Here is a 7,500-nt window from a genome sequence, read left to right as displayed (position 1 = left end):
GGGAATACCAGGTGCTGTAAGCTTTTTCACGTTTCCATGACGACGGCAGGAGCAGCCTCAACAAGGACACCTTTAAAAGCGCAGCTAATGCACTCAGTCATGGCTTACGGCCATACCACCCTGATCACGCCCGATCTCGTCTGATCTCGGAAGCTAAGCAGCGTAGGGCCTGGTCAGTACTTGGATGGGAGACCGCCTGGGAATACCAGGTGCTGTAAGTTTTTTCACGATTCCATGACGACGGCAGGAGCAGCTGCGGCAAGGACAGCTTTAAAAGCGCAGCTAATGCACTCAGTCATGGCTTACGGCCATACCACCCTGATCACGTCTGATCTCGGAAGCTAAGCAGGGTAGGGCCTGGTCAGTACTTGGATGGGACACCGCCTGGGAATACCAGGTGCTGTAAGTTTTTTCACGTTTCCATGACGACGGCAGGAGCAGCCTCAGCAAGGACAGCTTTAAAAGCGCAGCTAATGCACTCAGTCATGGCTTACGGCCATACCACCCTGATCACACCCGATCTCGTCTGATCTCGGAAGCTAAGCAGGGTAGGGCCTGGTCAGTACTTGGATGGGAGACCGCCTGGGAATACCAGGTGCTGTAAGTTTTTTCACGATTCCATGACGACGGCAGGAGCAGCCGCGGCAACGAAAGCTTTAAAAGCACAGCTAATGCACTCAGTCATGGCTTACGGCCATACCACCCTGATCACGCCCGATCTCGTCTGATCTAGGAAGCTAAGCAGGGTAGGGCCTGGTCAGTACTTGGATGGGAGACCGCCTGGGAATACCAGGTGCTGTAAGTTTTTTCACGTTTCCATGACGACGGCAGGAGCAGCCTCAGCAAGGACAGCTTTAAAAGCACAGCTAATGCACTCAGTCATGGCTTACGGCCATACCACCCTGATCAAGCCCGATCTCGTCTGATCTCGGAAGCTAAGCAGGGTAGGGCCTGGTCAGTACTTGGATGGGAGACCGCCTGGGGATACCAGGTGCTGTAAGTTTTTTCACGTTTCCATGACGAGGACAGGAGCAGCCTTGGCAAGGACAGCTTTAAAAGCACAGCTAATGCACTCAGTCATGGCTTACGGCCATACCACCCTGATCACGCCCGATCTCGTCTGATCTCGGAAGCTAAGCAGGGTAGGGCCTGGTCAGTACTTGGATGGGAGACCGCCTGGGAATACCAGGTGCTGTAAGTTTTTTCACATTTCCATGACGACGGCAGGAGCAGCCTCAGCAAGGACAGCTTTAAAAGCACAGCTAATGCACTCAGTCATGGCTTACGGCCATACCACCCTGATCACGCCCGATCTCGTCTGATCTCGGAAGCTAAGCAGGGTAGGGCCTGGTCAGTACTTAAATGGGAGACCGCCTGGGAATACCAGGTGCTGTAAGTTTTTTCACGTTTCCATGACGAGGACAGGAGCAGCCTTGGCAAGGACAGCTTTAAAAGCGCAGCTAATGCACTCAGTCATGGCTTACGGCCATACCACCCTGATCACGCCCGATCTCGTCTGATCTCGGAAGCTAAGCAGGATAGGGCCTGGTCAGTACTTGGATGGGAGACCGCCTGGGAATACCAGTTGCTGTAAGCTTTTTCACGTTTCCATGACGACGGCAGGAGCAGCCTCAACAAGGACAGCTTTAAAAGCGCAGCTAATGCACTCAGTCATGGCTTACGGCCATACCACCCTGATCACGCCCGATCTCGTCTGATCTCGGAAGCTAAGCAGGGTAGGGCCTGGTCAGTACTTGGATGGGAGACTGCCTGGGATTACCAGGTGCTGTAAGCTTTATCACGTTTCCAAGACGACGACAGGAGCAGCCTCAGCAAGGACAGCTTTAAAAGCGCAGCTAATGCACTCAGTCATGGCTTACGGCCATACCACCCTGATCACGCCCGATCTCATCCGATCTCGGAAGCTAAGCAGGATAGGGCCTGGTCAGTACTTGGATGGGAGACCGCCTGGGAATACCAGGTGCTGTAAGTTTTTTCACGTTTCCATGACGACGGCAGGAGCAGCCTCAGCAAGGACAGCTTTAAAAGCGCAGCTAATGCACTCAGTCATGGCTTACGGCCATACCACCCTGATCACGCCCGATCTCGTCTGATCTCGGAAGCTAAGCAGGGTAGGGCCTGGTCAGTACTTGGATGGGAGACCCCCTGGGAATACCAGGTGCTGTAAGTTTTTTCACGTTTCCATGACGAGGACGGGAGCAGCCTTGGCAAGGACAGCTTTAAAAGCACAGCTAATGCACTCAGTCATGGCTTACGGCCATACCACCCTGATCACGCCCGATCTCGTCTGATCTCGGAAGCTAAGCAGGGTAGGGCCTGGTCAGTACTTGGATGGGAGACCGCCTGGGAATACCAGGTGCTGTAAGTTTTTTCACATTTCCATGACGACGGCAGGAGCAGCCTCAGCAAGGACAGCTTTAAAAGCACAGCTAATGCACTCAGTCATGGCTTACGGCCATACCACCCTGATCACGCCCGATCTCGTCTGATCTCGGAAGCTAAGCAGGGTAGGGCCTGGTCAGTACTTAAATGGGAGACCGCCTGGGAATACCAGGTGCTGTAAGTTTTTTCACGTTTCCATGACGAGGACAGGAGCAGCCTTGGCAAGGACAGCTTTAAAAGCGCAGCTAATGCACTCAGTCATGGCTTACGGCCATACCACCCTGATCACGCCCGATCTCGTCTGATCTCGGAAGCTAAGCAGGATAGGGCCTGGTCAGTACTTGGATGGGAGACCGCCTGGGAATACCAGTTGCTGTAAGCTTTTTCACGTTTCCATGACGACGGCAGGAGCAGCCTCAACAAGGACAGCTTTAAAAGCGCAGCTAATGCACTCAGTCATGGCTTACGGCCATACCACCCTGATCACGCCCGATCTCGTCTGATCTCGGAAGCTAAGCAGGGTAGGGCCTGGTCAGTACTTGGATGGGAGACTGCCTGGGATTACCAGGTGCTGTAAGCTTTATCACGTTTCCAAGACGACGACAGGAGCAGCCTCAGCAAGGACAGCTTTAAAAGCGCAGCTAATGCACTCAGTCATGGCTTACGGCCATACCACCCTGATCACGCCCGATCTCATCCGATCTCGGAAGCTAAGCAGGATAGGGCCTGGTCAGTACTTGGATGGGAGACCGCCTGGGAATACCAGGTGCTGTAAGTTTTTTCACGTTTCCATGACGACGGCAGGAGCAGCCTCAGCAAGGACAGCTTTAAAAGCGCAGCTAATGCACTCAGTCATGGCTTACGGCCATACCACCCTGATCACGCCCGATCTCGTCTGATCTCGGAAGCTAAGCAGGGTAGGGCCTGGTCAGTACTTGGATGGGAGACCGCCTGGGAATACCAGGTGCTGTAAGTTTTTTCACGTTTCCATGACGAGGACAGGAGCAGCCTTGGCAAGGACAGCTTTAAAAGCACAGCTAATGCACTCAGTCATGGCTTACGGCCATACCACCCTGATCACGCCCGATCTCGTCTGATCTCGGAAGCTAAGCAGGGTAGGGCCTGGTCAGTACTTGGATGGGAGACCGCTTGGGAATACCAGGTGCTGTAAGTTTTTTCACGTTTCCATGACGAGGACAGGAGCAGCCTTGGCAAGGACAGCTTTAAAAGCACAGCTAATGCACTCAGTCATGGCTTACGGCCGTACCACCCTGATCACGCCAGATCTCGTCTGATCTCGGAAGCTAAGCAGGGTAGGGCCTGGTCAGTACTTGGATGGGACACCGCCTGGGAATACCAGGTGCTGTAAGTTTTTTCACGTTTCCATGACGACGGCAGGAGCAGCCTCAGCAAGGACAGCTTTAAAAACGCAGCTAATGCACTCAGTCATGGCTTACGGCCATACCACCCTGATCACGCCCGATCTCGTCTGATCTCGGAAGCTAAGCAGGGTAGCGCCTGGTCAGTACTTGGATGGGAGACCGCCTGGGAATACCAGGTGCTGTAAGTTTTTTCACGTTTCCATGACGACGGCAGGAGCAGCCTCAGCAAGGACAGCTTTAAAAGCGCAGCTAATGCACTCAGTCATGGCGTACTGCCATACCACCCTGATCACGCCTGATCTCGTCTGATCTCGGAACCTAAGCAGGGTAGGGCCTGGTCAGGACTTGGTTGGGAGCCCGCCTGGGTATACCAGGTGCTGTAAGCTTTTTCACGATTCCATGACGACGGCAGGAGCAGCCGCGGCAACGAAAGCTTTAAAAGCACAGCTAATGCACTCAGTCATGCCTTATGGCCATACCACCCTGATCACGCCCGATCTCGTCTGATCTCGGAAGCTAAGCAGGGTAGGGCCTGGTCAGTACTTGGATGGGAGACCGCCTGGGAATACCAGGTGCTGTAAGTTTTTTCACGTTTCCATGACGACGGCAGGAGCAGCCTCAGCAAGGACAGCTTTAAAAGCACAGCTAATGCACTCAGTCATGGCTTACGGCCATACCACCCTGATCACGCCCGATCTCGTCTGATCTCGGAAGCTAAGCAGGGTAGGGCCTGGTCAGTACTTGGATGGGAGACCGCCTGGGGATACCAGGTGCTGTAAGTTTTTTCACGTTTCCATGACGAGGACAGGAGCAGCCTTGGCAAGGACAGCTTTAAAAGCACAGCTAATGCACTCAGTCATGGCTTACGGCCATACCACCCTCATCACGCCCGATCTCGTCTGATCTCGGAAGCTAAGCAGGGTAGGGCCTGGTCAGTACTTGGATGGGAGACCGCCTGGGAATACCAGGTGCTGTAAGTTTTTTCACGTTTCCATGACGACGGCAGGAGCAGCCTCAGCAAGGACAGCTTTAAAAGCACAGCTAATGCACTCAGTCATGGCTTACGGCCATACCACCCTGATCACGCCCGATCTCGTCTGATCTCGGAAGCTAAGCAGGGTAGGGCCTGGTCAGTACTTAAATGGGAGACCGCCTGGGAATACCAGGTGCTGTTAGTTTTTTCACGTTTCCATGATGAGGACAGGAGCAGCCTTGGCAAGGACAGCTTTAAAAGCGCAGCTAATGCACTCAGTCATGGCTTACGGCCATACCACCCTGATCACGCCCGATCTCGTCTGATCTCGGAAGCTAAGCAGGGTAGGGCCTGGTCAGTACTTGGATGGGAGACCGCCTGGGAATACCAGGTGCTGTAAGCTTTTTCATGTTTCCATGACGACGGCAGGAGCAGCCTCAACAAGGACAGCTTTAAAAGCGCAGCTAATGCACTCAGTCATGGCTTACGGCCATACCACCCTGATCACGCCCGATCTCGTCTGATCTCGGAAGCTAAGCAGGGTAGGGCCTGGTCAGTACTTGGATGGGAGACTGCCTGGGAATACCAGGTGCTGTAAGCTTTTTCACGTTTCCAAGACGACGACAGGAGCAGCCTCAGCAAGGACAGCTTTAAAAGCGCAGCTAATGCACTCAGTCATGGCTTACGGCCATACCACCCTGATCACGTCTGATCTCGGAAGCTAAGCAGGGTAGGGCCTGGTCAGTACTTGGATGGGAGACTGCCATGGAATACCAGGTGCTGTAAGTTTTTTCTCGTTTCCATGACGACGGCAGGAGCAGCCTCAGCAAGGACAGCTTTAAAAGCACAGCTAATGCACTCAGTCATGGCTTACGGCCCTACCACCCTGATCACGCCTGATCTCGTCTGACCTCGGAAGCTAAGCAGGGTAGGGCCTGGTCAGTACTTGGATGGGAGACCGCCTGGGAATACCAGGTGCTGTAAGTTTTTTCACGTTTCCATGACGAGGACAGGAGCAGCCTTGGCAAGGACAGCTTTAAAAGCGCAGCTAATGCACTCAGTCATGGCTTACGGCCATACCACGCTGATCACGCCCGATCTCGTCTGATCTCGGAAGCTAAGCAGGGTAGGGCCTGGTCAGTACTTGGATGGGAGACCGCCTGGGAATACCAGGTGCTGTAAGCTTTTTCACGTTTCCATGACGACGGCAGGAGCAGCCTCAGCAAGGACAGCTTTAAAAACGCAGCTAATGCACTCAGTCATGGCTTACGGCCATACCACCCTGATCACGCCCGATCTCGTCTGATCTCGGAAGCTAAGCAGGGTAGGGCCTGGTCAGTACTTGGATGGGAGACCGCCTGGGAATATCAGGTGCTGTAAGTTTTTTCACGTTTCCATGACGAGGGCAGGAGCAGCCTCAGCAAGGACAGCTTTAAAAGCGCAGCTAATGCACTCAGTCATGGCTTACGGCCATACCACCCTGATCACGCCCGATCTCGTCTGATCTCGGAAGCTAAGCAGGGTAGGGCCTTGTCAGTACTTGGATGGGAGACCGCCTGGGAATACCAGGTGCTGTAAGTTTTTTCACGTTTCCATGACGAGGACAGGAGCAGCCTTGGCAAGGACAGCTTTAAAAGCACAGCTAATGCACTCAGTCATGGCTTACGGCCATACCACCCTGATCACGCCCGATCTCGTCCGATCTCGGAAGCTAAGCAGGGTAGGGCCTGGTCAGTACTTGGATTGGAGACCACCTGGGAATACCAGGTGCTGTAAGTTTTTTCACGTTTCCATGACGACGGCAGGAGCAGCCTCAGCAAGGACAGCTTTAAAAGCGCAGCTAATGCACTCAGTCATGGCTTACGGCCATACCACCCTGATCACGGCCGATCTCGTCTGATCTCGGAAGCTAAGCAGGGTAGGGCCTGGTCAGTACTTGGATGGGAGACAGCCTGGGAATACCAGGTGCTGTAAGTTTTTTCACGTTTCCATGACGACGGCAGGAGCAGCCTCAGCAAGGACAGCTTTAAAAGCGCAGCTAATGCACTCAGTCATGGCTTACGGCCATACCACCCTGATCACGCCCGATCTCGTCTGATCTTGGAAGCTAAGCAGGGTAGGGCCTGGTCAGTACTTGGATGGGAGTGTCGTGTAATTTATTGGTCCAAGTTGTAGGTCAAATAGCTCATAAATTAGTTTTTAAAGGAGTCCAATTGGAAAAAATTACTTCTCTTATCTTTAACAATTAATCAAAAGCCCCGTTGGAAAACAGCTCCAAAAAAACTCTCTAACAAGTCTCAAAAATCTTCAAGCAGGAGTCCAAGATCTTGTGACACACTTTATTATCGATAAAAAGTGGAGAGAACAAATATAATACACACAAGGTGCAGTCCATAAGCTCTCTAACTCGAAATGACACTTACATGAGGTTTTATAGAGAAATCACACACATCTGTCCATCCCATCATTAATATTTATTATGACCTTTCCTCCAATAAAATGTGTTAATTCTTTAGATTTCTCCTCCTAGGGGCTGCTCCAAATCCGCCCCCCCTAGGTGCAGGTGGCATTACCTCATCCCCTGGCAGAGAGACATCAATATGTTTAGGGGTTGAAACTATTACCATGATTTAAAATCCCGCATTGGTTCTCATAGGGCCTTTCTATGCTTTATTTACTATGATTTAAAATGATCCGTTAGTTCCCACAGAGTCTTTCTATGTTCTTATCTCTCACTCATCT

At 52.5% G+C, this 7,500-nt stretch overlaps 32 non-coding genes and 3 pseudogenes across 32 annotated transcripts in view; all 35 read left to right on the top strand.

Moving 5' to 3' along the window:
• Positions 1 to 23, top strand: part of LOC131965897 (5S ribosomal RNA) — a 119-nt gene extending 96 nt beyond the window's left edge. The window contains exon 1 of the ribosomal RNA XR_009392602.1: positions 1 to 23. This exon is cut by the window's left edge and continues 96 nt beyond it. This is a non-coding gene — a ribosomal RNA (5S ribosomal RNA).
• Positions 24 to 102: 79 nt separating this feature from the next.
• On the top strand, positions 103 to 221 carry LOC131965846 (5S ribosomal RNA). The gene has a single exon (XR_009392554.1). It is a non-coding gene; the product is annotated as a 5S ribosomal RNA (ribosomal RNA).
• Positions 222 to 300: 79 nt separating this feature from the next.
• Positions 301 to 409, top strand: LOC131967368 (5S ribosomal RNA; annotated as a pseudogene).
• A 79-nt stretch (positions 410 to 488) lies between these two features.
• LOC131965903 (5S ribosomal RNA) lies at positions 489 to 607 on the top strand. Its single transcript, XR_009392607.1, has one exon. It is a non-coding gene; the product is annotated as a 5S ribosomal RNA (ribosomal RNA).
• A 79-nt stretch (positions 608 to 686) lies between these two features.
• On the top strand, positions 687 to 805 carry LOC131966157 (5S ribosomal RNA). The gene has a single exon (XR_009392851.1). It is a non-coding gene; the product is annotated as a 5S ribosomal RNA (ribosomal RNA).
• Positions 806 to 884: 79 nt separating this feature from the next.
• Positions 885 to 1,003, top strand: LOC131966515 (5S ribosomal RNA). The gene has a single exon (XR_009393195.1). It is a non-coding gene; the product is annotated as a 5S ribosomal RNA (ribosomal RNA).
• Positions 1,004 to 1,082: 79 nt separating this feature from the next.
• Positions 1,083 to 1,201, top strand: LOC131964321 (5S ribosomal RNA). The gene has a single exon (XR_009391099.1). It is a non-coding gene; the product is annotated as a 5S ribosomal RNA (ribosomal RNA).
• Positions 1,202 to 1,280: 79 nt separating this feature from the next.
• Positions 1,281 to 1,399, top strand: LOC131965162 (5S ribosomal RNA). The gene has a single exon (XR_009391904.1). It is a non-coding gene; the product is annotated as a 5S ribosomal RNA (ribosomal RNA).
• Positions 1,400 to 1,478: 79 nt separating this feature from the next.
• On the top strand, positions 1,479 to 1,597 carry LOC131966382 (5S ribosomal RNA). The gene has a single exon (XR_009393070.1). It is a non-coding gene; the product is annotated as a 5S ribosomal RNA (ribosomal RNA).
• Positions 1,598 to 1,676: 79 nt separating this feature from the next.
• On the top strand, positions 1,677 to 1,795 carry LOC131966196 (5S ribosomal RNA). Its single transcript, XR_009392889.1, has one exon. It is a non-coding gene; the product is annotated as a 5S ribosomal RNA (ribosomal RNA).
• A 79-nt stretch (positions 1,796 to 1,874) lies between these two features.
• LOC131964959 (5S ribosomal RNA) lies at positions 1,875 to 1,993 on the top strand. Its single transcript, XR_009391709.1, has one exon. It is a non-coding gene; the product is annotated as a 5S ribosomal RNA (ribosomal RNA).
• Positions 1,994 to 2,072: 79 nt separating this feature from the next.
• On the top strand, positions 2,073 to 2,191 carry LOC131964378 (5S ribosomal RNA). Its single transcript, XR_009391153.1, has one exon. It is a non-coding gene; the product is annotated as a 5S ribosomal RNA (ribosomal RNA).
• A 79-nt stretch (positions 2,192 to 2,270) lies between these two features.
• On the top strand, positions 2,271 to 2,389 carry LOC131964320 (5S ribosomal RNA). Its single transcript, XR_009391098.1, has one exon. It is a non-coding gene; the product is annotated as a 5S ribosomal RNA (ribosomal RNA).
• A 79-nt stretch (positions 2,390 to 2,468) lies between these two features.
• On the top strand, positions 2,469 to 2,587 carry LOC131965161 (5S ribosomal RNA). The gene has a single exon (XR_009391903.1). It is a non-coding gene; the product is annotated as a 5S ribosomal RNA (ribosomal RNA).
• Positions 2,588 to 2,666: 79 nt separating this feature from the next.
• LOC131966381 (5S ribosomal RNA) lies at positions 2,667 to 2,785 on the top strand. Its single transcript, XR_009393069.1, has one exon. It is a non-coding gene; the product is annotated as a 5S ribosomal RNA (ribosomal RNA).
• A 79-nt stretch (positions 2,786 to 2,864) lies between these two features.
• LOC131966194 (5S ribosomal RNA) lies at positions 2,865 to 2,983 on the top strand. The gene has a single exon (XR_009392887.1). It is a non-coding gene; the product is annotated as a 5S ribosomal RNA (ribosomal RNA).
• A 79-nt stretch (positions 2,984 to 3,062) lies between these two features.
• On the top strand, positions 3,063 to 3,181 carry LOC131964958 (5S ribosomal RNA). The gene has a single exon (XR_009391708.1). It is a non-coding gene; the product is annotated as a 5S ribosomal RNA (ribosomal RNA).
• A 79-nt stretch (positions 3,182 to 3,260) lies between these two features.
• Positions 3,261 to 3,379, top strand: LOC131964319 (5S ribosomal RNA). Its single transcript, XR_009391097.1, has one exon. It is a non-coding gene; the product is annotated as a 5S ribosomal RNA (ribosomal RNA).
• Positions 3,380 to 3,458: 79 nt separating this feature from the next.
• Positions 3,459 to 3,577, top strand: LOC131964523 (5S ribosomal RNA). Its single transcript, XR_009391290.1, has one exon. It is a non-coding gene; the product is annotated as a 5S ribosomal RNA (ribosomal RNA).
• Positions 3,578 to 3,656: 79 nt separating this feature from the next.
• LOC131966655 (5S ribosomal RNA) lies at positions 3,657 to 3,775 on the top strand. Its single transcript, XR_009393323.1, has one exon. It is a non-coding gene; the product is annotated as a 5S ribosomal RNA (ribosomal RNA).
• Positions 3,776 to 3,854: 79 nt separating this feature from the next.
• On the top strand, positions 3,855 to 3,973 carry LOC131966155 (5S ribosomal RNA). Its single transcript, XR_009392849.1, has one exon. It is a non-coding gene; the product is annotated as a 5S ribosomal RNA (ribosomal RNA).
• A 79-nt stretch (positions 3,974 to 4,052) lies between these two features.
• Positions 4,053 to 4,171, top strand: LOC131967504 (5S ribosomal RNA; annotated as a pseudogene).
• Positions 4,172 to 4,250: 79 nt separating this feature from the next.
• LOC131965377 (5S ribosomal RNA) lies at positions 4,251 to 4,369 on the top strand. Its single transcript, XR_009392110.1, has one exon. It is a non-coding gene; the product is annotated as a 5S ribosomal RNA (ribosomal RNA).
• Positions 4,370 to 4,448: 79 nt separating this feature from the next.
• On the top strand, positions 4,449 to 4,567 carry LOC131965827 (5S ribosomal RNA). The gene has a single exon (XR_009392535.1). It is a non-coding gene; the product is annotated as a 5S ribosomal RNA (ribosomal RNA).
• Positions 4,568 to 4,646: 79 nt separating this feature from the next.
• Positions 4,647 to 4,765, top strand: LOC131965609 (5S ribosomal RNA). Its single transcript, XR_009392331.1, has one exon. It is a non-coding gene; the product is annotated as a 5S ribosomal RNA (ribosomal RNA).
• Positions 4,766 to 4,844: 79 nt separating this feature from the next.
• LOC131966061 (5S ribosomal RNA) lies at positions 4,845 to 4,963 on the top strand. The gene has a single exon (XR_009392759.1). It is a non-coding gene; the product is annotated as a 5S ribosomal RNA (ribosomal RNA).
• Positions 4,964 to 5,042: 79 nt separating this feature from the next.
• On the top strand, positions 5,043 to 5,161 carry LOC131965689 (5S ribosomal RNA). Its single transcript, XR_009392407.1, has one exon. It is a non-coding gene; the product is annotated as a 5S ribosomal RNA (ribosomal RNA).
• A 79-nt stretch (positions 5,162 to 5,240) lies between these two features.
• LOC131964672 (5S ribosomal RNA) lies at positions 5,241 to 5,359 on the top strand. Its single transcript, XR_009391433.1, has one exon. It is a non-coding gene; the product is annotated as a 5S ribosomal RNA (ribosomal RNA).
• Positions 5,360 to 5,438: 79 nt separating this feature from the next.
• LOC131967528 (5S ribosomal RNA) lies at positions 5,439 to 5,547 on the top strand (annotated as a pseudogene).
• A 79-nt stretch (positions 5,548 to 5,626) lies between these two features.
• On the top strand, positions 5,627 to 5,745 carry LOC131966300 (5S ribosomal RNA). Its single transcript, XR_009392991.1, has one exon. It is a non-coding gene; the product is annotated as a 5S ribosomal RNA (ribosomal RNA).
• A 79-nt stretch (positions 5,746 to 5,824) lies between these two features.
• LOC131964752 (5S ribosomal RNA) lies at positions 5,825 to 5,943 on the top strand. Its single transcript, XR_009391509.1, has one exon. It is a non-coding gene; the product is annotated as a 5S ribosomal RNA (ribosomal RNA).
• A 79-nt stretch (positions 5,944 to 6,022) lies between these two features.
• LOC131964785 (5S ribosomal RNA) lies at positions 6,023 to 6,141 on the top strand. The gene has a single exon (XR_009391542.1). It is a non-coding gene; the product is annotated as a 5S ribosomal RNA (ribosomal RNA).
• A 79-nt stretch (positions 6,142 to 6,220) lies between these two features.
• LOC131966034 (5S ribosomal RNA) lies at positions 6,221 to 6,339 on the top strand. The gene has a single exon (XR_009392734.1). It is a non-coding gene; the product is annotated as a 5S ribosomal RNA (ribosomal RNA).
• Positions 6,340 to 6,418: 79 nt separating this feature from the next.
• On the top strand, positions 6,419 to 6,537 carry LOC131965905 (5S ribosomal RNA). The gene has a single exon (XR_009392609.1). It is a non-coding gene; the product is annotated as a 5S ribosomal RNA (ribosomal RNA).
• Positions 6,538 to 6,616: 79 nt separating this feature from the next.
• LOC131966809 (5S ribosomal RNA) lies at positions 6,617 to 6,735 on the top strand. The gene has a single exon (XR_009393470.1). It is a non-coding gene; the product is annotated as a 5S ribosomal RNA (ribosomal RNA).
• The last annotated feature ends 765 nt before the right edge of the window (positions 6,736 to 7,500 follow it).

The sequence above is a fragment of the Centropristis striata genome, chromosome 24 (assembly GCF_030273125.1).
Source record: "Centropristis striata isolate RG_2023a ecotype Rhode Island chromosome 24, C.striata_1.0, whole genome shotgun sequence".
NCBI lineage: Eukaryota > Metazoa > Chordata > Actinopteri > Perciformes > Serranidae > Centropristis > Centropristis striata.
This window is presented reverse-complemented; position numbering and strand designations above follow the sequence as displayed.